The following is a 27,721-nucleotide window of genomic DNA, read 5'->3' as shown; positions in this document are numbered from 1 at the left end:
CGCTTCGCGCGGCCAAGCGAGAATCTGCGCTTCGGCGGCGAGCTGATTCGGAATATCATGCCCAGCAGTACGTACAAGAAAATAACAGCGTAAAGACGGCAATAGACAAACTCAAACACACCGTCAAGAGTATTACAACCCTCGTTGCTAGAATAGCGAGAAGTAAAGCTGGGATGACAGAAGTAGAGACATTACGCTTAGTACAGGCCTTCGCCATCACCCGAATCACCTTCGCCCTACCCTTCCAAGCTACACGCAAGACCGAAATAGAATACATAGACAAGCTCATAAGAATCGCATACAAAGCTGCAATCCGACTTCAGAAGTGCAGGAGCACAGATGGACTCATGTCGATTGGCATAAATAACACATATGAAAAACTGGCAGCCACCACGCTAATCGGACAAAGAGAACGACTCAGCACCGCACACCAGGACGGAAAACCACTGCAAAGACTGGGATACTCACTCACCCCCCAAGGCTGCGTAGACGAAACGGTCATCGTACCAATCAATGCACCTACAGGCTCGCATCATCGTGGAACCGGTCCCCAACAACATGCATTCGCTATACAACCAAAATTGCCGGCAAGCACGAGCACAAAAACTCCTCCAGAGGAGGAACGATCCTGATGCCTACTACACCGGCACTATAGCCTTTAGTCCACAACACCACAAGGCCCCAAAAACGGGCATACGCCATGGCAGTTACCAACGAAAACAAAGTGGTGGCCTGCGCATCTATACACACCAGATCAAGTGCCACCGCGGAGGCAGCAGCCATAGCCTTCGCAATCAAAAAAGCAAGACGAAAGGTCGCTCCGCGTATATCCTGACGGATTAACAAGCCGCCAGCTGGTTATATCTTAGAGGCACACTATTCCCAGGTGGGTCACCGATATCCTGGGCTCCACGCTGACTGAGGACCATGGGGTCGTCTGGTGCTCAGGGCACACAGGCCTGGAAGGCAATGAAGAGGCCGACTGCGTAGCACGTGGACTTGCTGGCCGAGCCAAAGAACCCTCTTCGAGGCCCCTCACAGACCACCATGAAGAACCCATCACGAGCAGGCAGATTTTGGAGGACCAACGCCTGACCAGACGGCAGTGCGCTCCTCCACATCCCAAGTTAAACAGCCAACAAGCCAGGGACTGGCGCCGCCTTCAAACCAACACGTACCCGCACATATCGAAATTGCACGCAATGTTTCCAGAGGTATACACAACCAGGATATGCACCTGGTGCAACGACCACACAGCCACACTGACACACATTACTTACCAGTGTACGGAGCGCCCAGCCCAGGAAGTATACAGGCTGGTGAGCTCATCACAGACACTGACAACGTGGGCTTGGGCGGCACAGCTTTCTGAACTGGCACTGGGAAGCCAACTGGCGACCCTGGACAAGGCCCGGCGAGCCGCCGCGGCCAGTGGGGCTCGGCAAGAGGGCTCCACCTGAGTGGATTGCCACACCACTCTTCGTACAATAAAGTTTATTTATCATCACTTAGCATTTTCTAGCAAAACTTAGCCAAGCCAAGTAAAACCTGAAATAAGTTAGGTCGATCACCAGCTCAGCTGTTTACTCCAGCCTTGCACCACTAGCGCAAACTGCCTACGTTTTTTTTTTCTTTTGTTTTTACTTTCTTTTTTTATTGCGATAGCAATTATATGGACACTTCAACCGGATTTCTGCCGTCGCCGTCGTCGTCGTCGTCGCCGTCGCCGTGAGGTTCCGTATAGCTAAAATCTTCGCCGCGTGCCGTATGCCCGAGCGGAAGCGCGCGGGGACGCGCGCTATCACGGAGAGCGAACGCACTCAATCTCCCACGCGCAAGCAAGGAAGCGGGAAGCCAGCGCCGGAAGGAGCGGGGGGGGGGGGGGGGGGCGCACTTCTACTGTGCCAACAACCGCGCTCGTCGCTCGTCCGCACCGTCTCTTATCTCCACACGGCTCTGACCTTTCTATGCGCTGTGCATTCGCCGCTCAGTTTCCGTTGAAGCGATAGACCTCACGCACCTTCGCCCGCTGCGGCGTATGCGCTTGCTGCCAGCGTTTTGACAGTCGTTGTCTGCTGTCATTCAGTGTGATATATTCATGTTTGTTTGTGCGCGCTCACACCACGCTTGTTCATTCAGTTAGTAATAGTCGGGCCACATTTTCCAACGCACGCTACACATGCAATGCTGCCCGGATCGGCAGTGCAGTGCTACAGGTGCTGTCCCTTCGCACGCACTGCCCACGAGAAGCGCTTCTCATCAACACCACCGTTTCACACGCGCCTTCTCGTGGTCATCGAGTCTCTCTTCATGTCGGTCTACTTACGCCGCAGCACACCTGCTTACTTAATCAGCTCATGTTTACTACAATTCATATTGCTACCAAAGCCGCTCACCTTACTTCGTATGGCATCGCTGTGTTGCTATCGCATTCATTGCTTCGCCCTTAGGGTGAAACTGTGACATTTTTTTTGTGGCGTCGTAATAATCATCAAAACAAGTGTATGGTGTGACCACGCCTTTGTGAGTACCACAATGTACACATGCTAGAATGTTAATTGCTCTACATGCACAGCAACCCCAAACTTTGATATATGGTCGCTGAACCAAAAAAAAAAGTGTGAAAAAGAAGAACTGGAAGCCAGACAGTAACAACATGGATGTTTGCTGTTGTGAAAATATTATAGCATGGAATGGGTGTCGTGTACGTTTCACACTTCAATGTCTTGAAATCTCAAAAAAAAAAGATAAGCAAGCACCACTAAAGGTTTATATTGTAGCTACACAAACGTGTAAAGGTTACGCAAATAATACCTAAAGTGAAATTTTCGCCATGGTAATGTTTGTTTTTGGAGGTCAGGAATATTAAACTAGCGTCTAAATTTGAACTTCACCCGCATTTCAGGTCAATTCACTTATTGGATTTCAAAATGAGGCGCTCGATGGGTTTCGCAACAGCCACACTTCGAGAGTTGCGTGACTCGCTAATGAAAAGTCTGGGTTTCGCAAGACCATCCTTGGTGAGCGATGGCATTTCTTGATTCGCTACTGATGCATCAAAATAAAGTCACGGACTTTCAGTAAAGGGATAGTTCACTTTGCACTTATCATCGTTGTGCGTACACTTAGAGAGCACAACAAAGTGTGCAAAGCGTGACAGAGGAGTTTTTTCAGTTGTATTCTACCAGCAGCAGCACGGTTCCTGAACAGCATGGAACACAACTGTCAGCGATTCTTTTTTATTCACAACTGCCTATAGACGGCCCATGGTACTGTTCAAATGTTGCCTCGAATGGCATCCAGTAACAGTTCCGTTCACTCATGTAAACATAAAGAATACCAGCTGAGCCTGAATACTATGGATATTGCAATAGACGCATATTCAAGGCAATGTTCTAGAGGCTGGTCAAATAATGTAAAAATGACGTCTACATAACCTAATATAGCCGCTGCATTAATGTAACCATCTGAGGTCAACATATGTGGTCTTAACACGAGCATATCTACATCAAAATTACTTCGAGTCTACCAATTCTCATAGCCTGTTGGATGCGTATTCATTTATGTTTTGGTTTCCGGAAGATCTGTGCGTTTCCATTCAGACTGTACTTCCGTTTTCTTTCTCTTGTTTATTTTTCTACTTTTGTTGATTGATATTCTTTCTAGCCTAAAGCGAGCTTCTAGGGCCATTAGCGCTGTACGGTCCGTTTGTGAGACACAATATATTCAATTTCAATTAGTGAAACTACCGCCTAACAAGAAAATAACTGTGTATTAGGTTTCACAGATTGGGTGGCCGATGTCTTAGAAGACGACAGCCGCGGTGATAATATGGAACATGTACAAACGTTAGAAATAGTCAAGGACAGTGCTTTCTAAACTTCTGCTGAGATGTAGCACAGCCTGGTTAAAGAATTCGTATTGAATGGAAAAGACCGGGTCACTTCCATCGTGGAGCATTAGCTTCCAGCGAGCTCTTCAAGGTACTTGGAGCAGATGCTACTGCTAGCTACCCTAAAAAGTCCTTTAAACAATGAGGTTCGAGCATGAATGCAATTTCCATATTCAGAAAGAAAAAAAATTACAGGATGACTACAAGCTTCCTGTCTCGCCTCTCCTCTAGCATTCAAAATGACCCGAGAAGCAGCATAGGGTAAAAGCAAGGAAGCAAATTCGAGTATACAGTATGCATGGATTACGAGCTTGCACCTTAAATAGACGGCCGGTGACTCCAGGGAAATTTATGAAATACCCGCGCCGACCCTTATCCCTGCCTTTTCCAGGTTACGTGCCATCATTTTCCTTTCACCGCAAAGCAAATGCTCTTCGAGAGATGGCTCCCACTACCTCTGTGCGGCTTATGTATCATCCACGAACCCGAACTTGTTGCATTAGTTCTCGATCCGCTCCAGTATCGTTTCTATATTTCTATAAGACGCTGGCTTAACGCACCCCCCAGGGTACCGAACGTGCCGGTGTGTTTGGGTTAGGGTGTTTCTCGCAACACGCACCATGTCTGAAAGTCCACGTAATACTCCCAGAGGACTCACAGTGGAAGCGAGGTACCGGTGATACTTTGAACGCCAGCATATTATTACCCGTTTCCACAAGATCAGATGGCTCTTTATTTGAGTTATTATTCCTTATTGCGTCTTTCATTGATGTTTACGTGGACATCGTATCGGTCATATTCACTTCATTTTGCGTGTTGCTCGTTAATATCGTGGGCCCAAACCACCCTTGGTTTTGAGGGACCTTATATGACGAGGATTATGTGGCCATTTCGTCTCACGAGGAATGGCCTGGTGATAGCAGTGAAAGAGGCTTACAACGGATCGATAACTTTAATTACGAGACCACGGATCACTGTCTTTAACGGCGTTAGCAAAAGTAGATATAAACGGAAAGTATAAGAAGTGGACTGAACATAAGATGGACTAAGATAAAGGCTGGTCAAAGGCTGAACGGAAAGAGCTGTAGTGTTGCAGGAAACAAACAAACGCACAACAACACACTCAAATGTTGCAGTCCCAGTCCTCTTGCGAGTGTCCTTTTGCAATGACGCAAGAATGTTTAAAGAGTTTGGCGGACCTAGCATAACAGTGTAACCTATGGCTAATAAAACAAGTGACATTATGCCCGATGACACGAATCTGTTTTTTATATACATTGGGTAGTATTATGTAAGCATTATTTTTGTTCGATTCTATTCATATCTTATCATCCATCCCACTGACTGGCTGATCTCGGAAATAGCGGGGGCGCGGCTTTGTACAAACCAAAGAAGAAGCGCAAGAACATTTTAAAAATATTAAGAATCTTTGCATAGTACTGGGCCCAGAACACACATATGGCAGACACAAAACTGCGAGAAGGTTCATTTGGTTCCCAAACAACCTATTAGGTTAAATACTGATAAAAATATATTTATGATAAGATAGGAAAACTAGACCAGTCAGCAGTGATTGTTTCGAAATAAGGTAATTGAATGAGTACTTTCACATGGGCATTTAAAAGTTTTCCTCGATGGGCGCATAAACTGAACCAAAAATTATCGGGCACTTACGAAGGAATGTACAGAATATATTTATCACATTCAACGGAGAAAAGTCCTTCCTTCCCGCATGGTTTATACAACAATCTTAACATACTATGGTTTTATCTCACTAACAATAGATTACAATATGGGGTATCATATAAGTAAGAGCAAATGAAGTGTCTTACGTCCATCAAGGAAAGCCAACCTACGTTACGAAAATTTAACCTGGCATAAGAACATGGCCATTTTTAGAAGCCACACACGTTTGTCTTTTTTACGTCAAGTCGTCAGCGTTTAGCGATATGGATATACAAATACAGGAAAGGGATTGCAACATCGTTTACACATGGTTATAGTTGCCTGAAGTGTTGCTACAAAGCAAGGCAGGACGGTTTTGTGCAGAGAAATGTACGACTATACCAAGCGCGCGCGCGCGCGTGTGTGTGTGTGTGCGTGTGCGTGTGCGTGTGCGTGTGTGTGTGTGTGTGTGTGTGTGTGTGTGTGTGTGTGTGTGTGTGTGTGTGTGTGTGTGTGTGTGTGTGTGTGTGTGTGTGTGTGTGTGTGTGTGTGTGTGTGTGTGTGTGTGTGTGTGTGTGTGTGTGTGTGTGTGTGTGTGTGTGTGTGTGTGTGTGTGTGTGTGTGTGTGTGTGTGTGTGTGTGTGTGTGTGTGTGTGTGTGTGTGTGTGTGCGTGTGTGCGTGTGTGCGTGTGCGTGTGCGTGTGTTAGAAATTTGTTATATAAATAGAGCATATAGCGCAATTCGGCCTGTTCAGGTGTAGTACTTTAAGAGGCATGCATTGCTTTCACCACTAATTAGTGTCCAGGTCACTAATCCAAATATTCAATAATTATCCACTTTAGAAGTGAGGAGACATGCTGAAATTGTGAAATTGAAGCGAGCAACAGTGATATTATGTTCGGAAAACGCCTTTTTAGTAGAGGTGGGCGAATATCAACTTTTTCGAATACATCTCGAACACCAATGCAAGATATTGAACATTGAATCGAATATCGAATAAAATGTTCAATTGAATATCGAATAATCAAGCGCAGACGCATGCATTTACAGCAGGAATATTTATTTCGGTACAGTTAGATAACGCGCATGTAATCACTAGTGCAAGAAAACAACTAGCTATCAGGAACAGATGATTAGTTTTAAACACACGATCACCAATTGACATTCAAAAACCGCATCAAAAACATCCAAACATTAAAGCCTGGTTGCAAACAAGCTTGTCAAGAAGAATCGTGGCTATGAGACTAGCTTTTCGAAATCGGTAAATAAATGGTCGCCAAAACAAACCAGAAGTTGCAAGAGAAGCACAAATAAAACAAAAATAAACACTGTTGAAGGAGCTTGTGTGCCGCAGACACATGTAAAACGGTCCATTGCAAGGAAAACCTCACAGGTTGTAGCGTAAAAGCTACGACTGATACATAGCTAGACTTTCATAAACACTAAATGACTACAAGTAATGTTACAGGGTCTCACGTAGGCTTAAGCCGCAAAACCGAAAACAAAGCTTGCATTACCCATTTTGTTTCTGCATAGCTTCAAAAACTTTTGTTTTCACAATTCTTATAATTAGCGATACTGCATGTGCTTAGCAGACGGAAACCGGTAGCTAGACCTGTGGCTGCGAAATATTTTAGTTAGCTTCTAGTATTCGCAAATATCGCATAGTTCCTTTTCGAACGCGAATCGAATACTAGACACACTAACTTTTCCTATTCGTTTTCGTTCTCGTATTCGAATTTGAAACTTCAAATATTTGCCCACCCCTACTTTCTAGATATCCGTCCTCAAAGTGGGCTACAAAAATACATCGGCGTAACAGTTCAGGTTCGCAGAATCTTTCCTGTGGCAGTTCGGCACAATATGAACGGAAATGCCCAGGAATTTAAGCCTCGCATAGTATATAGACGGTTTCATCCAGCGCCCACCACGCTCTGGCAACGCTGTGCGCCGGCATCCGGCGCCCTTAGGAAATTTCCAGTAGCGGTTCCCTTTGCTCGTTTTTGCTGGTATTTGTTCGCTCGCGCGCTCGTCCTGTGCATATTCTGTGTTATATTTCGGGTATATCGACATAAGTGCGACTTGTGGCATTCAGTGTGTTGCGTGACGGAGAGTAGCTCTCTGGAGCATCGACTGTTTTCATTACGTTCACTCCTCGACGGTGTTTTGCTGGCTGTTGTTGTTGTTGGCTTGAAAATGCATTACGCATCGTACATATCACCTGTGAAACGTTCAAAGAGGGGTTCGTGTTGTGTCGTGCCAGGGTGCAGCCTTCGCTCAGTAACCAACCTTCTGTCGAAAGTGCGAACATTTAGGTTCCCTATGGAGGCTGACAGGAGAAACGCCTGGATAGCAGCGGTGCGCCGGTAAAAGTGCCAGCCTACCAAGAGCTCCCAGATTTGCTCTGCTCACATCATCCAAAGTACGTTACTACGTGGAGTAGCCGGACTGGTATAATGCGGAATAATAAAAGTGCTACTGCACGATTGTTCTGGCTGTATGTCGTGTAACTCACGCGAGAGCAGCTCGACTCTCGCCCCGAGCTTGCCCGCTCGTCCAGTTTCTTGCCTCGGCGTGCAACGCCGTGCTACGAACAAGAGTTTAAGTTATTGTTTAGCGGGTGCCATGCTGTCGCCGTTTTATTTTAATGTTTTTCGTATCTGGGGCACAAGTGCACTTCTGCAGCTTTACTACCCTAGGTACATGTGCGCATTGGTTTATCAGGTTTAACGTCCCAAAGCGACTCTGGCTATGACGGACGCCGCAGTGGAGGGCTGCAGATAATTTCGAACACCTGTTGTTCTTTAACGTGTACTGATATCGCAGAGTACGCGGACCTCTAGCATTTCGCCTCGATCGAAATGCGACGGCCGGGGCCCAAGCAGCGTCTTTCGGGTCAGCAACCGGGCACCGTAACCGCCGAGCCACCACCGCGGCATGTGAGCGTTCGTATCGGTATCGCAGAGCAGAATCGCAGAAAAGCTAGCGATTTCCGTGCATGCTTGTAGGCAGGTTCGGCTACATTCTAAAAGCATTTAAGAATTAACGGAGGCCAATTATGGATTGCAATCTCGTGCCCAACACTACCCCAGGTTTCATTTCTTAGGTTTCATTTCAGTCGACCTAGGTGTCTTGCACAAAACTTTTGAGATTGTACTTTTGAGAATGTACAGTTATTTGTGAATGCATATTGATAAGCAGAAACAAGGCATATGACGCAGAAAACATATGCATGTGCACATGCACAGCTTACCACTTCATCCTCCATCTTGCAGCAATAAAAGTCTCATTGCAAAATGCAAAAACGCCCGTGTGCTTGTGTTGTATAGTGCACGTTTAAAAACCCAAGGTAGTCAAAATTAATCCGTAACCCTCCACTACGGCGAGCCTCATAATCAGGACTGGTTTTGGCACGTCAAACCCCAGAAAGAAGAAGAAAGTGCCATTAAAATTTTTCTAGTTTTCGGCAGTCCCATTACGTGCCTTGAAGACAACAGTCTGCGTTCATTGCATGTCCTCACTAGTATGCTCCGCTTGTTGCTTCGATGTTGTAACTGAGGGAAGGCTGTTTGGAGCCCGACGAAAACGAAAATCGCACATCATCGTGCAGCAGATCGGGCAGCTCTCCGCCTCTAAACATCAGCTTTTGGCGATACCGAACTTTTGCTTCGGTGCTAAGCGCCTTAAAGTAGTGACTCGTCATCTCGACAATATTCACGAGGTAGAATCAGCTCATCATAGATTCCACCAAGCAGTGCAAACATCGACACGCCGGCCTCCCGTCGCGTATTCCTTCAAACAACATAGCCGGAAGTGCTTCTAGCTCTCCTACCGGAAGTTCCGATGGGGCAACCAATCAGCGGCAAGCGAGGTTTGTTTGTAAACGCTAAAACCGTCTATACCCTTGTGTCTGGTATCGTACGCATATGGTCTTTGAAAGCATGGTACGCAATTAACATGGCGCTGTTTCGCTCCACATTTCAGGTAAGGTGCACTCAAATTATCCTCCCGTGTAGTGCGCCTCCTTTGTATTTATCGGGCGGGCGTGAGTGAGTGTGTGCCATAACTGTACGTGAAGAGTCACATGTAATTAAAACATTTTTGGTAATTTTGTAATTTAACGATTACTTCGCTTTCCTCGGTAAAGTCACTGTAATTCAATTACTTTTCCAGTAACCAATTACATACAACCAGTCAATTAATTGACAAGACAAGCGGTAACAAATGATGCAGCTTTGAGAACCTGAATTCGGCGCAAGTAACAGTAGAACGCCCAAAATCGTGCCAGGCAGTAGCCTCGCAAATGCGCCTGTTAGTATTTGTTTCCTCATCTTAACCCTCCCCCATACGTTGACCGACGAATTGAACAGGTGCTGGTATGTCTCGATAGCGAAGGTCACTTAGGACGTTATAGACAGGAAATCACATACAGACGATGCCTTCAGCTTTTCGTTGGACTAACCGGAAAAGTCTTCTCCACGGCCCAGCAACAATGCAACACTGTGCGTCATAGGGCACCCAGATGCTGAGTAACCACAATCTTGTGAGCAAGATCCGTATATACGTTGTAACACCGCCATACACCCCAGCGCGCACATCGAGTGAACTAGCTAAGCTCCCTGTATTTCCCTCTTTTTCCTCCTCGAGGAAGTTTTCAATGTCGCCACTCACGTCTTCACAACAAAAACAAGGACGATGACAGACAAAAATTTTTTAAAGCAGTTGTTAATGCAGATAAGCAATGTATCAAATGCTGCAGATGACACACCGAAAGTGGCAGGTCAGCTCGTTATGTTTACTGTATCTATATGCAATTTTAATAACAGTTTCGAGGAAAGTAACGTAGAAGTAATCTATTACCATTTTCTAATTCTTGAAATTTTGTGGCCAGTAATTTTTAACGTAATTAGTTACATTTTTGAAGGAAGTAATGGTAATCGGTTACCTTTTTCCTGTAACGTGTACAAGTATGGTGTGCACAAATGCAACGCCTGTGCGCTTATATCCCATTTACCAAGAGCAAGTGCTTCAACTGACCTGGTATTTAGTTCACTTGAAAAGAAATCGAAGCAGGAAACTGCGTGAATGCTTCAGACGGTTATTTATACACGTGATAACCTTGTGATTTTACAGACAACTACATGCTATGTACGTATATTGATCATTTAGTTCACTTGAAAAGAAATCGAAGCAGGCAACTGTGTGAATGCTTTAGACGGTTATTTATACATGCGATAATCTTGTGATTTCACAGAAAACTACATGCTACGTATATTGGTCATTTTCTGATTTAGCGACTGAATTGTCTGATCTGATCTGATCTATGGCTCTGTATGGTCACTCATGTCATCGTAAAACATAACAGATGTTCAGTTGTGGTATAGCTGTTCAACGGAAATTAACGCTAAATAAGACGCACACAAACAAAGCTAGGACTTGAATATATGTTGAATTGAGCTAGTTGCTACGGATTTCTTTTCATGACACAGCACGAACAAACAATACAGAGAAGAGACACGTAAAATCTCCCGAGTATTGTCGTTTTTCGTGTGCTTCCTCTGTGTCGTTGTTTGCTAGCGCTGTATTATGAAAACGCGAGGATGAACAGAAGTGCTACGTTAACTCTTTATTAGCTGGGTCGATATATATATATATATATATATATATATATATATATATATATATATATATATATATGTGTGTGTGTGTGTGTGTGTGCGTGTGCGTGTGCGTGTGCTCATCTTTCTATGAATGCACTCTTCTCAACAAGCAGTTATGCTAGAAAATTAGTCCACGAATTCGTCCTTACTAATATTCGCCAGGTACAGCCATACCCGGCGGCATGTTTTGAAAATCTAGAAAGCACAGCGCCTTAGCAACCCCGGCTGAACGCAATTGGCTGAAACACCGCCGGCAACTCTCGACGCCCTTTGCAATCGCTATGAGAGTACGCCGCGCCACCTAACGCTTTTTACGCTAACCTAAACTAACCTAACCTAACCTATCGTGAACGACACGCAAAGGCAATAATCCTCACGGCGTGACATCAGAGCATCGCCGGCGGCATTTCAGCCAATCGCGTTCGACCGTGGTTGCTAAGGCAGTGTGCCTTCTAGATTTTCAATATACGGTACCCGGCGCTGTCTGCGGAAGGAACGGAAAGCCTGCGTGCAGTCATGCTAGCCTTTTTTTTTTCCACCGAACTAAATAAAGAAAGCAGCATTACGAAAATGGAGTCCGCAGAATTAGTGCTCGTAATAAATGAAGGGATATCTACCATCTGGAAGTCTCAAACATCAAAGGCGTATGACGCAGTGCTTGACCCACTCAAGTATATTGGACGCGTGAGATATCGGCCTACCGTCCGCCTGTAATTTCTCTGTTTTCGTAATGAACATGGTCGCAGTGCTGCGCACATAGCCAAAGGAACCTCGAAAGAGAACCGCCGACAGAAATAGGGCACGATTGTTTCCATATAGTCAGGTGCTGCAACGCTGCCACAGGTCAGCGTTCCCGGACGAAAATAAAAGAAAGGCCACCTACGTATACAAAAGCGTTTTGTCGTCGACGAAGTGCTATGACGCACTGGAAGCATCGCTTTGCACCAGGTACATACTTATGGGGACCTAAGAGGCACAAATAAAAAATATGCAGATCCAACGCACATGTTCGCAGCTATGTGAAGAAAACAATTCAATTCAATACCTTTATTTTTCCTTTGCATCAAAGAAAAGGAGCATTCACTAAAAGCTACTACATTTAATAGCTTTGACGGGGTGAATGCTCCCTCGACATGACGGCAATAGACATGGCAGGTATATAGACCATAATTAAGAACGGCATATTGGTGAAGAGGCGCAATAGAATGCAATTACTGTAATGTACAGATACTATACGCCCTGCTTTCTCAGCTTTCAAACAAGGCCAACAAAGACAAATGAAGACAGTGAACTGCATGAACGTTATACATTACATTCGACGTCTGGTATCCGCGAATTGTTAACAAAACCTTCAGTAGAAAAAAACGTAGAAACACTCCCCTTTCCGTTGACCATAGTTATCAAAAAAAACTTCTCGTCTCACTTTTACCGGTATTTTTTATGTTGATGACCTTATTTGGAAGTTCATTTAGCAAGTTTGCGAGCCCATATTGCAGCATCCTCTTTTCATAATTCTCCCTGCGACTGACAGTCCATCGTTGAGGATTGCGGGTAGCTTACACAATTTCATTAATTTCATATTTTCAAGGGTTTCTAATGTGTTGTATTTCTTTTTTGCACTTATTTCATGGGAGCGAGATCATAAAATGAAACCACACTAACAGTGAGCATTATCTTGAACAGTTTTAGAACATTGGATAGATAAGTCATTATACACGCTATGCGAATGAAACGTTCTTGCAGAAAATTAAAGCCCATTTGTATTTTCAGCCATTGTAGTCGCCCAGACAAGTGCGCCGTAACTTAGATGGAGGAGAACAACAAGCTGTACAATACAACGTTGACTGAAATCGTAAAATCCATACAGTTATGCCGCATAAAACCAACAATGTGAAACTATTTCTTGATGTGAGATTTCACATGAGCATCCTAAGACTATGTATCTGAAAAATAAATACCTATTGTCTTGAACGATCTCACGTAGTCACCTGATGTGTTATTGAGATTCGGTGGCAGCGTGCTGACAATGTTGCGATGGGGATAAAAAACACTGCCTTGCTTTTACTGGCATTTATTTAAAGTGTTTTCTGATAACCAGAGTTCTATTGATCACAGAGGACACTCTGTTGGTGTGATTCAAGATATCGACAGGAAAGCGACCAGAAAAGAAGAGACTGGCAACACCGGCACAAATGATGTAATTTACTGAGTGAGCTAGACTAACACTGCCATTATTATGCTTCAGTGTGAACCGGTTAGTAACATTATATACATGGCGATGCGTACCATTGTGTTTACTTACATTCTATGCAACGTGCATGAACGGAGAAGAACGACGCCTGCCTAAATTTTTTACCTCATTTGTTGGCACGTACGCATTCCGGAGAATCGGCCAAGAATGAGCACGTAGCCAAGTGCGCACCCGATGGCAAAATAAAAGACAATCAAGTAAATCGAAGAAGCCATTGCACATCATGCGCTATTTCATTAAATTGTCTATGAGCTTGAGAGGGATATCTATTAGCCGACATTATAGGAGAAGGTTTTATGACGTGATTTATTGTTTGATTTGGCAGAGCAGTGGTACGCGAACTCGCTACACTTGCGGTCATCATACAGGCCAAATATAGGCCCGCTCGGTGGAGCCTGCATTAGGCGGACATATGATGTCTCTGTATATGTGCCCAAATATATTCATCCAAATATCGACCGACCCAGCAGTAGAGGCTGTCACGCCGAGCTTCGAAAGGGGGGAAGGGGGGGGGGGGGGGGGCACGTACAGCTGCGCTTTCAAACGACGCCATAAAATGAAAATCGCGACACTCTGAGCTCGCGAAATGGTGTTCGGCTGATGATGGTATTTAGCAGTATGTTTCACAATGAAGCGGCTTCACTGCTTAGAATACCAGCGAAGCGATGGCGCAGTGCTATTCTGTAGCACTGACGACGTCGGCAACCGATCGATTACAACGCCCCATATCCCTCCCTAGTCAATTCTTAGTGACAGAGAGTGGCGGCAATACTGAGACTACGTGACCTGGCAGATGGTGTTGCCCATAACAATGGCCAGCGTTCTTTGGGGTCCATAAAATGAAAGCTGTGTGATATGTTTGTGAGGGCTGTTTTGTTCGAGCACTGTAACCTATACTTCTACTGCCCCGCGGCAGGAGGCAGCATACATGGTGTGCTATCGAAATCCTCCCTAACGCATTGTTTTGTTTCCATGGGAGCGCTGCCCGCGGCGTGAGCGAGCAGGCGCCGGGTAACCAACGACAACTATGCGGTCAGCCATTGTGAGCGCACGTGCAAGGAAAGCCTCATTACTAAGCCACGACATCCGCCCCGCCCCTCTTTGCTGAGCACCCAACGGATAATGGCGAGTACCACCCATCGGTGCATCCCCACGCCAGGTTGATAAAAAAAGCCGTTTCAGCATGCTTGCTCGAAAGAGTGGAAACCTCTCCAACCGCAGCCATTAAATACACGCAAAGATTGCGCCCGTCAGAATCTGACGTGTTCCAACAATCGCGAACGGCAGAACGAAAGTACAAGATCCGTAACCATTAGGTTAAGTGCGCGGTGAGTCCATCCTGGCTATAGCGGCACTATCGAGGTATCGCGCTTTTTTTTTTCTTGGAGTACGCACTTTGATTGAATACATCGGTGCAAAAGACACTGTCTGCGAGTAAATTTTTTCGAGGGATTGCTATTTTTTTTTCTTACAAAGGTGCTTCTTGCACTGACAGATTCAATTGCACTGACAGGCAATTCTTCAGGGTAGCTAACCAAACATCGGCGCAAAAGTGACTGCCTGCAAAATGTTCATTTTTATTTTACTTATAAGGGCGCCTCTTGCACAGGTGATTTATCGACAACACTTGAGAAAAGAGGAAACTATTTTCATCGGGGCATGGGGGATGGGGCCGTAAGTAGAGCATTGTGTGTCACTTACTGTTCTTGCTAGCAACACTACAACAAAGCGGATGGTCTGCACCATGGAGTTTCCTGCAATTACTAGAGCGAACTCTGACGCTGCAATTGGTCAGTCACCGTGTGAATAATGCGTACGTGTATGGGTACATGACTTTGTCTGATCTTCGTGCTTGGGGCTTCAGATGTTCTTGTGGTTTCGTTTATTACGCTTTATCTGGGCCTAATTAAATTGTCCAAAATTTCAAAGCACTCTACTTTCATCTTTATTGCAGAGGGTAATAAGACTCTACAAGCACTCATCATCGCTGCTAATTGCAATGGTTCCGCTTGTCCATGCATCCGTGGCGTAGAGGTTTCAATATCAGGCGTCTGTGCTACAGGTCCTGTGTTCGAATCCTGCCGTCGGACAATTTTAATAATGAGCATTTATTTATAACGCAGTACTTTAATAAGGATGGTCACTTTGTAAAGTCACAAAGCCATTTTAAAGCCAGAAGGACGAAGTTTAGGCAAATCCATGTGCTACTCATCATTCTCATGCTGGCTGAACTGCCCTGCTTGAAGCTTTCGTAGACACGAGAGCCACAGTTCCCTCTAGTAATTGTGTGAAACTCTATGGTCTGCACTGTATTGCATTGCATCGCATTAAATTACGTGAACGATTACGCACTGATTTTGTCTTCCCTGTTTCTTTCAACATTGCCGCTGCAGTCCGAGCATCTGCGTAAGCACGACAACGTGGAAGAGTTCACAGAAACAACCTAAGCCTGGCGTTGCTGTCCTTACATTCGTTTATCAGAACATCGTGGCACAGTTGCAGCACTTTTCAGAAGAAACTTCTTCTCTCGCACTTTCGTCACCATTGTGAAAATAGCTGAGCGCGCGCCGACTGGGTGGTAAAGCATCGGGAAATGTTTCTTTCGCGCATTCTTGAACATATTGATCTCCCGATACACATATGTGTGTCTATTTTTCTGTGGTCCTGTCCCCGAGTTCGTCCTCCGGAACTAAAGGACGTTCGACAGTTTCATGTCTCACCGAGAAGCTCAGGTGGAAGGAGGAAGACTTACTTTTTCATACGAGTATGTTGCCGATGAGAAACTTTACTATAGAAGATGTCTTTGGAAAGCCGCTCTCACTTTGTCTTCACATACTGTTTTCTTTCACGAAGAATTCTGCGGGCAATTGCTGACGGCATACTCACTCCTGCAGTTCATGTAAGATATCCAATGTAATTTCGGTTCACCCGGATCTCAGGAGCAGCGGGCCAAACACGCTCGTCGCCGGAGGAACTAAGCTTTCTCTCCAGAGCCTGGATTAGCGCCCACATCTCGATGGAAGCGCTCATAGCCTCGTGTCAGACTAGGGGAAGGAGTAGGGAGGGGGGAGGTGTGTTTGATGTTTCAACTTAAGACGAGATGGCTGACAGACCACCTCTTGGATTGGCCGATCATTTTTAGGTGTGAAATACTCTTTGGCCATGTGGAACTAAAGACTGTCTTGAAGAGACTCCCTGTTTTGGAACAAACGTACCTATATTAAAAAGGAGCTGATCATGTATGTATGTATGTATGTGTGTGTGTGTGTGTGTGTGTGTGTGTGTGTGTGTGTGTGTGTGTGTGTGTGTGTGTGTGTGTGTGTGTGTGTGTGTGTGCGTGTGCGTGTGCGTGTGCGTGTGCGTGTGTGTGTGTGTGTGTCTATGTATGTATGTATGTATGTATGTTGGAAGTTCTGTAGACCGCGATTACAAAATTGAACAAATACCGTCAGGGCGAGTAGGGCATGGCTGAAACTACCTTTATCGATTCTCTTACAAGACTTGCTAGTCACCCTCTTGAGGCCTACATACGAGGACAACGGCGCCAGTGTGAGCTCGCAAGAGGTTTCGCGTCCTGTAAAAAATCACAGCATATCCATGGGGTGAATGATGATGAGTGGGGCGAAGCTCCGGGGGATCATTCGGGTAAACCACAGCTACGGACGAGAGATAGAGAGCGCGCGTCGGGAACGAGAGAGTAAGAGAGCGCGCGTTGGGAACGAACGCTTTGTGCAATGCAGCGCCCCTAGCTACGGACGAGAAAGAGAGCGCGCGTCGGGAACGAACGCCCTTGTGCACCGCAGCGCCCCTAGCTACGGACAAGAAAGAAAGAGAGCACGCGTCGGGAACGAGAGAAAGAGAACTCGCGTCGGGAACGAACGCCCTTGTGCACCGCAGCGCACCTAGCTACGGAAGAGAGAGAAAAACGCCGGAAGCGTTCTCCGCAAGTGGAAACGGAAGCGGAACCGGAAGCGGAAGTGGAAACGGAAGCGGAAGTCGGTTTCCGGTTATACTATAGATATACATATATATGTATATATGCGTATACATACATACATACAAAGCGGTCTCCATGCCAACCAGAGCTACTGACTTCTAGTGAACACTTCATAAAACTACATGCGACGTCTCTTTCACGTACGGACACACAGCGCCATCTATTAAGCAATTCATAAACTAGAGGTGGCTACGTACTACTACTACTACTACTACTACTACTACTACTACTACTACAGAGGAGGGAACGACCCACACCCTACGGAGCTTCGCCTCTAAAAGCACAAGGCATATTTTATGGTGCAGCTCTTAGCACCCGGCCGTTCCTGCGGCGAGCAGCGGCGGTGGCTTAACCGAGTGAACGAGCCCAAAGAAAGATGAAAGCGAACGCGGACCGCAGCGGGGGATAAAAAAAGACGTGACGAGGAAAGCGGAGAGGAGCGTGCTGCAGAACCATGAGGCAGCAAGCGGAGGGTGGTACGGCGAAAGCGTGAGAACACGTCTAGACCTTGCTACGTGAGCACACGTCACTCCTCATAGTCAATCTGCCTCATGGCATCCTATGTATGCACAGCTCTGTGCATTCGGACCTCCTTCTGTTAACGGCATGAATGTATTCTTCATGTATGCACAAATAAATAATGTTGAAAACTTGAAAAAATGTGGTTGATCCCTCTTATATAGGAATCGGTATAGAACACGAAAGTGAAACGTGTCTTCACAGAAGTAGTGTAATGTTTATTGCACATTGATATATAATGTCTATTGGTGTTTTGTGGCTAAAGCGCCCTTAGGCGTTGATGCACCCACGCTGACGCCTGGTGGCACGTCTCCTCCATCACGACTACCAACGTCGATGACCATGAGCAACCGTCGTGCATATGGAAGCTGCACTACGCTGCACACGCTAGCACAACGCGAAAGACGAAGCACGTAACTGAATCGTCACCGAGTCAAATCAGCGCGTACAGCGCGTCGTAATTGCAGCCTCCGCGATCAACTTCAGAAACATTTTCAGAGCTAATTGCGGAGGCCACGCTCCGCTGTGCTGAGTACGGTGAACGCCACCTAGGTGGCGTTGGTAGTGCTTCTTGATGCCAGTGTCCCTTCGAATGCTGGCATCGAGGCGTCGTAGTGCTGAGACCACCGAAGCGTTCACTGTCGGTGCGCGTTAGTGTCATAATGCAGTACTTCTCTTTTCTGCTCGTAGGCGGCGGCACCGCCCCGAGCAAGAGCGCGGGTACACGGAGGAGTGTTAGATATATAAGGCGCGTCTGTGTAGCTCTCTGCAAATGCATTTGTGGCGCAATGGGTTAAACGCTCGGCGATCTATCGTCCCGGACCGAGAGGTCGTGGGTTCGATTTCCAAATTTTGCATGTTTGTGGAACTTTTTCTTCTGGTTTCTTTCTTTGTATTATGTTCTATGACGTATTTCCGTGACGGAAATACGTCAGTGAAGTCTTGGTGGACCCCGGCATAAAACACTTTCGTGTTAAAAAAGAAAATACTGGCAGCCCTTCCTCTGGGGTGGAGATGAAAGACCAGCGAAACTGTACTATGGCGGGAATTATGTATTTCCAATTATGACTATTAAAATGTGAAGATGTAATTGGTTATTTGAACTATTAAAGAATAAGAAATATATGTGATCCGGAGGTATTCATTTATTTAGTGACCACAGGGACCATGGCCTTATGGTCACTACGGTACACCGCCATAGGGTGTACGGCAAAGGTTGGCACGTTCTTCATAAACACGTCACCAACGCCGAGCGCGTTCGGTGCGAACGCGGGCAAAACGCACCGCCCTAGACCACAGTTCTGCGTGTTGCTGGTGCTGCTCCATGTCCAAGTTTATACAGCTCCTCAGAATTTTGAGAATGACAGCCTATAAATAAATGTCATGAAGCAAAACACCAGCAGCGCATGCCTTTTATGGTAAATCTTATCAGACTGAAACATTAAAAGTGCTTAACAAAACGCCCGGTCTCAAGATACCCATCTGGTGCGGCAGCTAAACGTCGCCTCCCCTCCCTCCCTCCCTCCCTCCAGGCCTCCCACGACCTTTCGCGCGACGGAAGAAGTCGCATTTGCTCTCCGCCGTGCGTTCGCTCCCCGTGAAAGCGCGCGTCCCTCACGCACTTTCACTCGCACATACAGGTTACGGCCAATGGGAGTTTTTTCCTACACGGGGACACGACCATCGGAGACTGAGCCCTTAATAGCTTAGCTCTAAAAACATTCTGACAGCTGCGCTCTTGTCTGCGAGTGCAGACAAAGGCGCTGGATTGCTGCAATTGCCGCACAGCAGGTTATAATTGAAAAGAAGGGTCCATCCTATGAAGAAGGGCACTTTGTTTAACTATTTTAGGTCTTGAAACAAAATAGCACGTTGTGAAATCTTTGAGCTCAGCGAACAATAGCTATAGGAAAAATATATCATTTCCAAACTGCCTCGCCAAAATCTGCTTTCTACGTGGTTTCTGGACTGAAATTTGGTCAGAAACAAGATGAGGTACCTTTTATATTTTTAAATCTTTATTAACACAAAACATTGTTACACATCTGACGTATAATGACAATGCAAAAATTGAACTTAACCTCAAATTGATTATATTGTTGCAGAAATGTAATGAAGAACACACGACTGGCGTTATCCTTCACTATAACCCCTCCAGCAGGTATCTAGCAAAAACAATCGGTGTGTCTTCATTATTTCTGAACTGATAGTTTTCCGAAGGTGACATAAGTAATTGGTCTGTATGACAACCATAACGTCTCTTCTATTTGATTTGTATCAATGAGACTTAGAAAGTGTACTTAAAAGAAGAAGATGCATGAAGCTGTATATATTTACAAGTATCCGTTCAATGGTTCGAAAGTTCATATTCAACCCCGCATCTCCTCTTAATAGCAGAACATCTGATCCTATATCTAACCTAAAAAATTGGAATAACTCTTCATTAAACAGTATATTGTATTTTAGAAGTGTAATACGAATTTTCTCGGAGAGCATCGGATGGATCATTCAATGAACTACTTTGCTGACCAGACATATGCTGGGTGGTAAGCTGGGCTAAAAGCCGCGATTGCCGCTCGACTGGGCCCAGACTACCTAAATGCTGTACCTAACCTTCAAAAATGTAAATGTCTCTTGATTACTCTCTTTCTCTCTCTATTTATCAAATGTGCCTATGTGTAGTGGGATCACTATCAACAGAACATGGCAAATTCGCTAGAGCAGGTACACAATCGAGCATCAAGAGCTATCGTCTGTCACTACTGCCGCAAAAGTAGCGTCACTGCACTGACCATTCAATTGCAACTGCTGACTTTGAGCCATCGTGGGTGCTATCTTAGGCTGAAGTTTTTTTCATAATATTTTTATGGGCGCACTGGCATAGACGAAGTGAACTGCATGCGGCCACCATACTACATTTCGCGTCAACGCGACCGCGGTTTAAAGCTTCGGGGGACAGCTGCTATAAGTAATTTCCTTAGAAATTGATTGTTTCCAAGAACAATATCTGAATGGAACCAGCTTCCTGAAGCTGGTATCTACCTAGATATATGTCTATCTATCTATCTATCTATCTATCTATCTATCTATCTATCTATCTATCTATCTATCTATCTATCTATCTATCTATCTAATCTTCAGACGAACATGAAAAAACTGGTGCAAAACTACCAGTTGATAACATCGTAACATGATAACATGTTGATAACATCGCATACGGACGCGTTGTACTGTAAAAATAACTGCCTTATAGTGAGCTTTTTTAGCACCTGTTCACCATGTGCAAAAACACATGCATTAGCCCACACGGCTGATAGCACCATGCCCGTCACTCTTAGCTAACGCTCATGTGAGTACAAACTACCTCATTAAGCTCGCCTTGAGAAACACGCAAACGCGGAGGCTAGCGTTTTAACCGAGTGCTCGGACGTTTGTTCCAACATCTGAAAAGCCATCTCCATTAACCGACATTAGGTGTGCGTACACAAGGCGGATCACTCGAATCGTTTACGCATATAAGACACTCCGAAGCGCTCGGTCGCGTCTGCTCTACAAATATACTACACCGCTATTACTAGACTGCATTCCGTAGCCACTGTATAAATTAACAGTCAAAGGTCGATTTCCGACAAAATTAATTCGCTTTACAAATTTTTCTACACTCCGTCATACACCATACACCGGAGTCAAAACCTCATTGCATTGGGTCATAAATGATGAAACTGTTTCCTTGTTAAAAATTCAGGGTCTTATTGCTATGAAATGTGGCACGCATGCTTTCTGAAAGGATGGCGCCAATTATCAGCCATCAACTTTTTTTTCCTATGGATAATACACGCAAACTGCGCACCTGAAACGTGCAGCAACATCCAGTGTCATAAATCCTACCTCTACGCCCTCCTTCCCTGCCCTCCCTCGGTTTTGAATCATGTCATTTGCATGTCGGCATGAAGTTAGAATTGGTTGCGGTCATGAGAGCATCAAATATGGAGAAAGGAGAATAACCACGCTTGAAAACAATTATTACCGACAGTCCGCACCTCTATATCTAGTCCGTGCACCGCAGCATCTAAACATCCCGCAGACTGTGACACGAAAAATACGGTATGTACTGGGGAGTTTGCCGCTGCAAGCAGCACCGCGGATGGCCGTCTGGTCAGAAGAGGGCGAGTGAGCTGACGCGAGCAAAGCCAGGGGGGGGGGGTCGTTCAAACACATACGCGCACTGCTTACATTACGCAGAGCACATGCATTAAGCTGCTGCCACGTATGGTAACGCAAGCGAAACGTGTTTTCCTAATAACGCTTCTCCGTCGAAGATACCCGTGCCCAGAGTTGAGGATGCAAGAGCCTAAGCCTTTGCGCAGCGGGAGGTAATCAAGAAAGAAGGCCCCGTCAGGTCGTTAAGAGAAAAGTAACCCCTTTTCCCGTTTCAGCCGAGCAAGCAGGAAGCCAGCCGTTGCTTTTTAATGTCCGTGCCATAATCTCTCGCTCAGCACCACAAGCAGCTCAGCATGCAGGCTATCCAAAGCTCAAAAAACATGTTTGTTGAGCTACGGCTGCTCTGACGAGCATTTCCGAGAAACGGGGGAACTACGCGCCGCCGAGCGTCTTCTTTAATTACGCAAAGGAAGAGTGAAAAACGCGAGATAATTCAGGCGTGAGCCGCAAAAGAGCGAGAGGTGTTAAGTAGGGGTGTATACGGGCAAGGAAAACATGCGTCTCGAAAAGGAACTTTCACCGTTTCCTTGAACCCCCTGTGCCGGGTGAGTGATCACGACGGCTGCCTTAAGTTTTTTTCCCCAGTCTTCCTCCGAGTAACGTAGTCGCCGTGCAATACTCCTCATGGGAGCATTTGACTCCTTGCATTTGCCTTGCGATTTGTTCTCTTGCGAAGAGATTCCTACTCTCCATCCCGAACTCATCTGGCCTTTCTTCGCTCTGTTTAATATTTTTTTCTTGCTTCTCTTAGCACTCACCGCTCATATCCTTCGTCGGGACTCGTAAAGCCTCTCCGCCATTCTTGATTCCTTTTCGTCTGTTCCTGCAGATTTTCTCCTCCTCTTCTATCCTCCCCTCCCCGTTTCTTTACCGTCAGGGCTTGCTTATCGCAAACAAGCGCCAGCATTCTGCTACCTCTTTGCTCCCGCCTTGCCTGCGTTTCCTGTGCGCGTGTTTTGATCAATGCCTCCGTGTGTTCACCTCTACGCAGTCAAGAAAATTCTCACTCGTAAGCTTCTTCTTCACGTATTTTGTTTCTGTATTTTGTTTCTGAAGACGCAATAGCTCTTGTGCCAAATATTTTTTCACCGTGGTTTTATAAAACTATGTCCCTTTTTATAACAAGTAGGCATTTATCTCTCTCTGGCAACACTATGTGGAAGTTAAAAATTTTTTTTTGTCGAAGAAGTTGCCAGGAAAAAAAAAGTCATCTTTGTTGGTCATCTCTTAACATTCAATCCCGTGTTTCGAAAGTGTGAGCCACCTCGTCGTCATCTTCCTGGCCATTGTCGTAATGGTCGCCATCGCACTGATCTTCATCGTTGTCCACCTTGTTGGTCATTGCCTGTCGGGCAAACTGTCTGTTTCTCGTGCTACTTAAGCTTTAAGCCTATCCTCTGAGTGGTCCCCTTCACAACCTCTTGCACGTATACTATGCCACCTGTTCGCATAGGAATTCACTATGGGTGCGTAAACTGCATTATCTTTTGTAAGTGCGCAGCATGGGAGCACCGCCGTGCGACGACATAATTAGTAAATTTTGATAACAGTGGAACTATAAAAAATGAATACAAGTTACTGCCCTATCATCTGACTTCATTTTTACCTATTTGCTGTATTATCATTGTTGCCAATGCCAAATGCAATACTATAGAGAGCAGCACAATTTCATCTTTTCACAAAAAAGCGTGGACTAAAGACAAGTTTGTTAATTTATGTAAGAGCCTGAAGTGTTCTTACTCAAAGAAATAAGAGAATTTGCGCTAATAATACCAGTACGTTAAACATATAGGCGGCAATCTCTCACGACAAAGCTTGCACAAGCTATGTGTTGTGTAATACGACGTCGAACTGACGTCGTATCAGGACATGCTGTGGCGGTCTTATTTTGCCGACCTGCTTCCTTCTTTTAAGCCTCCGCCCCAATCTCATCATTACACTCTTTAAGCGGTGTGAGAAGCCCCCAAGGCAGCTTCCTGCGAAAGGTTGGCAGCTTGATCTTCTCTCATCTATGTGATCTCGACCCGAACGACAAAGTATGCTGTCACTGACTTCCGAACAGAATTGCATTAACCCTTATGCAGGCCTTCATTCTATTTCTCACCTCCCCCTCCCTTTTTTTTTCGCTGGCTTAATTAGGTGGCGGATTTAACGCAAGACGAGGCCGCAATGTACTTAAATTTCGCGCTGATCTCAGTTATGTTGTTTTTCAACTCGGCTTTGACATTGTGCTGAGAAGTTGCGGCTTGCATAGGGCAACATTAAGGGCAACTGCGTAGTTTGTCGCGTTAAACTCGCTTACCGCGCCTAATCAGTCTCAACTTTTTTTTATGGCAGCAAGAGCCGAGGAGACAGAGCATTGCTAAAGTCGATTTGCCGCTTCTTTTGTTGCACTCCTGTCCGTAGGCCTACGTTGTGAACAAACGGCGCCTCTTCTCTCGCTTGCGCTTGGTATGTGGGGTACGTCAGGGTTAATCATCCCGGTAATGGGGAGACAGGCAGGCCAAGTTGTTGAAGCAGCCTCGTGAGACAGAGCTAACTTAACCACGCGCTGCCTTCCGGGTCCTGGGAAAAGAAGTGAACAAGGCTGCGGTTGGGTTCATGGATCAACTTTGTCGAAAATAGCCACTTTGCGTTGCTAATGCAGTAGACGGGGGAGAAAGACGGCAGCGGGAAATTGCGTAACTATAGAAAAGCTGGTCGACGTCACGCTCTTTGTGCTTTTCTTGCAAACCACTTTCGAAAGTTTTTTTTGTCATTTTATGCAGTAGACAGCATTATGAGACTATGAGACTCCTAGCAGTGAAAGAGAACAGCTACCCGGAATGACTGCATGACTGTATACGCTGACAATAATTAGGCAAACGTCTGAGCGGCTTATTACTTTCGCATTTGACGCATTAGTGCTAGAATTAGCGCTTGATTTTCTCCTCCGTGCATAGTTTGTGACTGTGCCATCTGGAAATCTGAATTCTCGGGTTAAAATGCTTTGTGACTTCCTTCACTTCCAAGCCGCTTCACTTTCAGTTTGGCAATAAGACATCAATGACATATATTTAATTATAAGCGAGAAACTAAGGTTCTTTTAAAATTGACTTTAGTCTTGCACAAATTTTACCTTAAGACTTTTTTTTTCAACGTTGATGTGACGGGAATTGCAGGATACGCTAATGCATTGTGCTTTCTTTTAGCCTTCTTATGCCAAAGGAGGCACTACAATTTGGTGGTCCGTTGAAGTTAGATAGTATACTCGAGAATATTATTACATTTATCAGTGTAAGCAAGCACAGGAGACTCTATCATGTGACGAAAACGCATAAACCCTTTCATTTCCGGCTCGTTGCAATTAAGAGTTCACTATGGAGAACCATTAAAAGTAGGATATTGTGCAAATAAAATTATAACTTCGTGGAGAGGCCGCCTGGTGCGCTGCAATAGAGCCAGTACCTATAGAAGGGGTGTTCTTGGTTAGGAAACTCCATGGCACTTATATATGGCCTGCGGGACTCTGCGAAGTGCCCTTATGAGAATACGCGGGTACATAAAGCCTTCGCCAGTGCCTTTTGTTCAACATCTGGACGTAGCAGATGACATGCCACTGCGGCCTCAATGATGCGATAAAGTAGTGATATTTTGACTTAGATCTGATCGCACGCGATCTCTGCAATACTGTACGACGCATGCATCGTTTCGCACTAACCCTCTGCCGTAGTCCTTGTGTGGGGAAGCGCGGAGTTGTAATGACAGACTGCAACGATCATCGCAAGACACATCACAGGAAACGTTTTTTTTTTTTTTTCTAAGGAGGGGATGGGGGAGGGGGACCCCCTTTCCTTAAGTTCGCTACATTCGCGTGTTCCCGAATGTAGCGAATGAATGGGAATAGCAAGTGTACAAACGGGTGTCACTTCCTATTCATGGAAGTGACACCATGGAAGTCATGGGGCCTTACATTCTTCCTAGCTCTAGCGGTTGGTCGAAAGTTATTGTCAATTATGCAAAAAATATCAAGCCTCTTTCTTCATCTATCTTAACAAAATACGTTCTGTTTCTGCGTCTACTGCTCTTTCTTTTAACAAATACGTTCTGTTGCTACATGCACTGCTCTTTAAAACTGGCCTCGAGTGTCAAAATCAATAGACGCGATACGTTTATCGGCACACGGTTTTATCACCTCCGTCTACTGCTACACAAATCTACATCATTCTTCCATTACACACACGACACATTCTTTCGTAGCACCGCGCACAGAACTTTCCCTACACTGTCATACGGTTCGTGAACTGCGCGTTAATCTGGTGAGAGGAGCGGTGGAAGAATAAAACGCGGGGAAGCTTAACCGGCAATGTAATAGAAGACTTCGAAAGGCGTGAGAAGTCGTTCAGGCGTTCTTTTCTGGAGGGAATAGAAAAAAAAGAAGGGTACGTGTGCAGCACGCTGACACCGCTGTGATAGAGCACACGGAAAACTGCTCTGCCTCGGGGCGTGTTCACCAGAAAGCGGCGAACGTGAGCGCATACGGGTCAGAGCGAGGTCTGGAGCGACGGTGACACGTTTCCCTACCTTTGTTTGTGCGAGGGTTTATTTCCACTTTGCATTCTTTTGAGACCTTCAGTGGTTGCTCGATGCTCGGCTATGCGTTGTCAACGATGCTATAGCGCACTGAGTCGATATGCCCGCCAGTGCGTTACGTATCGCGAGAGTTACTATTTGCAAAGAGCTCGTACGTACCCATGTAGCAAGAATGAACGGCTCTGGAATCGCTCCGTTCGTGTCATTGGTTTAGCTTGGTTTAGCTACGGTAATCATTGCACTAGGAAAAAAGTTATTTTTGCTTTGTTTTGTTCTGCTCAGCTGAACGTACACAGAAAGTTCGCCTCAGACTGGTATTGGCATGTAGATACATCGTGTTAGGTAAACGACGGTCGTCTCAAACCATGACTCTATTCGCTATTATTTCAGAAGTGCAATGAGTGTTTACAGTGTTTGCAGTCATTTAAAGATTTAGAAATAAAGTTATGAGAGATAGTTTGTCTCAATTTATTTCTTGTACCATGTCTACTGCAAATTTAAACAATTGTCTCTAGCACTAGGTGCTAGAGACACTATACTGTCGTTCTCCAGCACTAAGATTTGTTTACTCAACTTTCTATAATGCGTAGCTGGGCACGTTTACAGAAAAAGCCGGCAACACAATTGAGGTTCATGAATGTACATGATTCAGCGGCAGTTTGAAGACACAGCCTCTTTTCTTAAGCGCTTTACCTGATAACTATCGGTCTTAACCGTGGGGTAATCGAGCCGCTTCATACGCGCGTTCATTACCGGTAATTGTCACTTTCAAGGATGGACGCGGCAAGAAGAAATTATTGACAAGCCGATGCGCGACACCTGATTGGAATGGGCCCAACTTCAGACATAAGTGACTACATTACCTGGAACTTAGCCTAAGCCTCATGTTAGCACCAGGAATGCCCCGAAGAGACACGACCCTTTTATGCAGAGTGTGATTTTG

The sequence above is a fragment of the Dermacentor silvarum genome, chromosome 6 (genome assembly GCF_013339745.2).
Source record: "Dermacentor silvarum isolate Dsil-2018 chromosome 6, BIME_Dsil_1.4, whole genome shotgun sequence".
Taxonomy (NCBI): domain Eukaryota; kingdom Metazoa; phylum Arthropoda; class Arachnida; order Ixodida; family Ixodidae; genus Dermacentor; species Dermacentor silvarum.
This window is presented reverse-complemented; position numbering follows the sequence as displayed.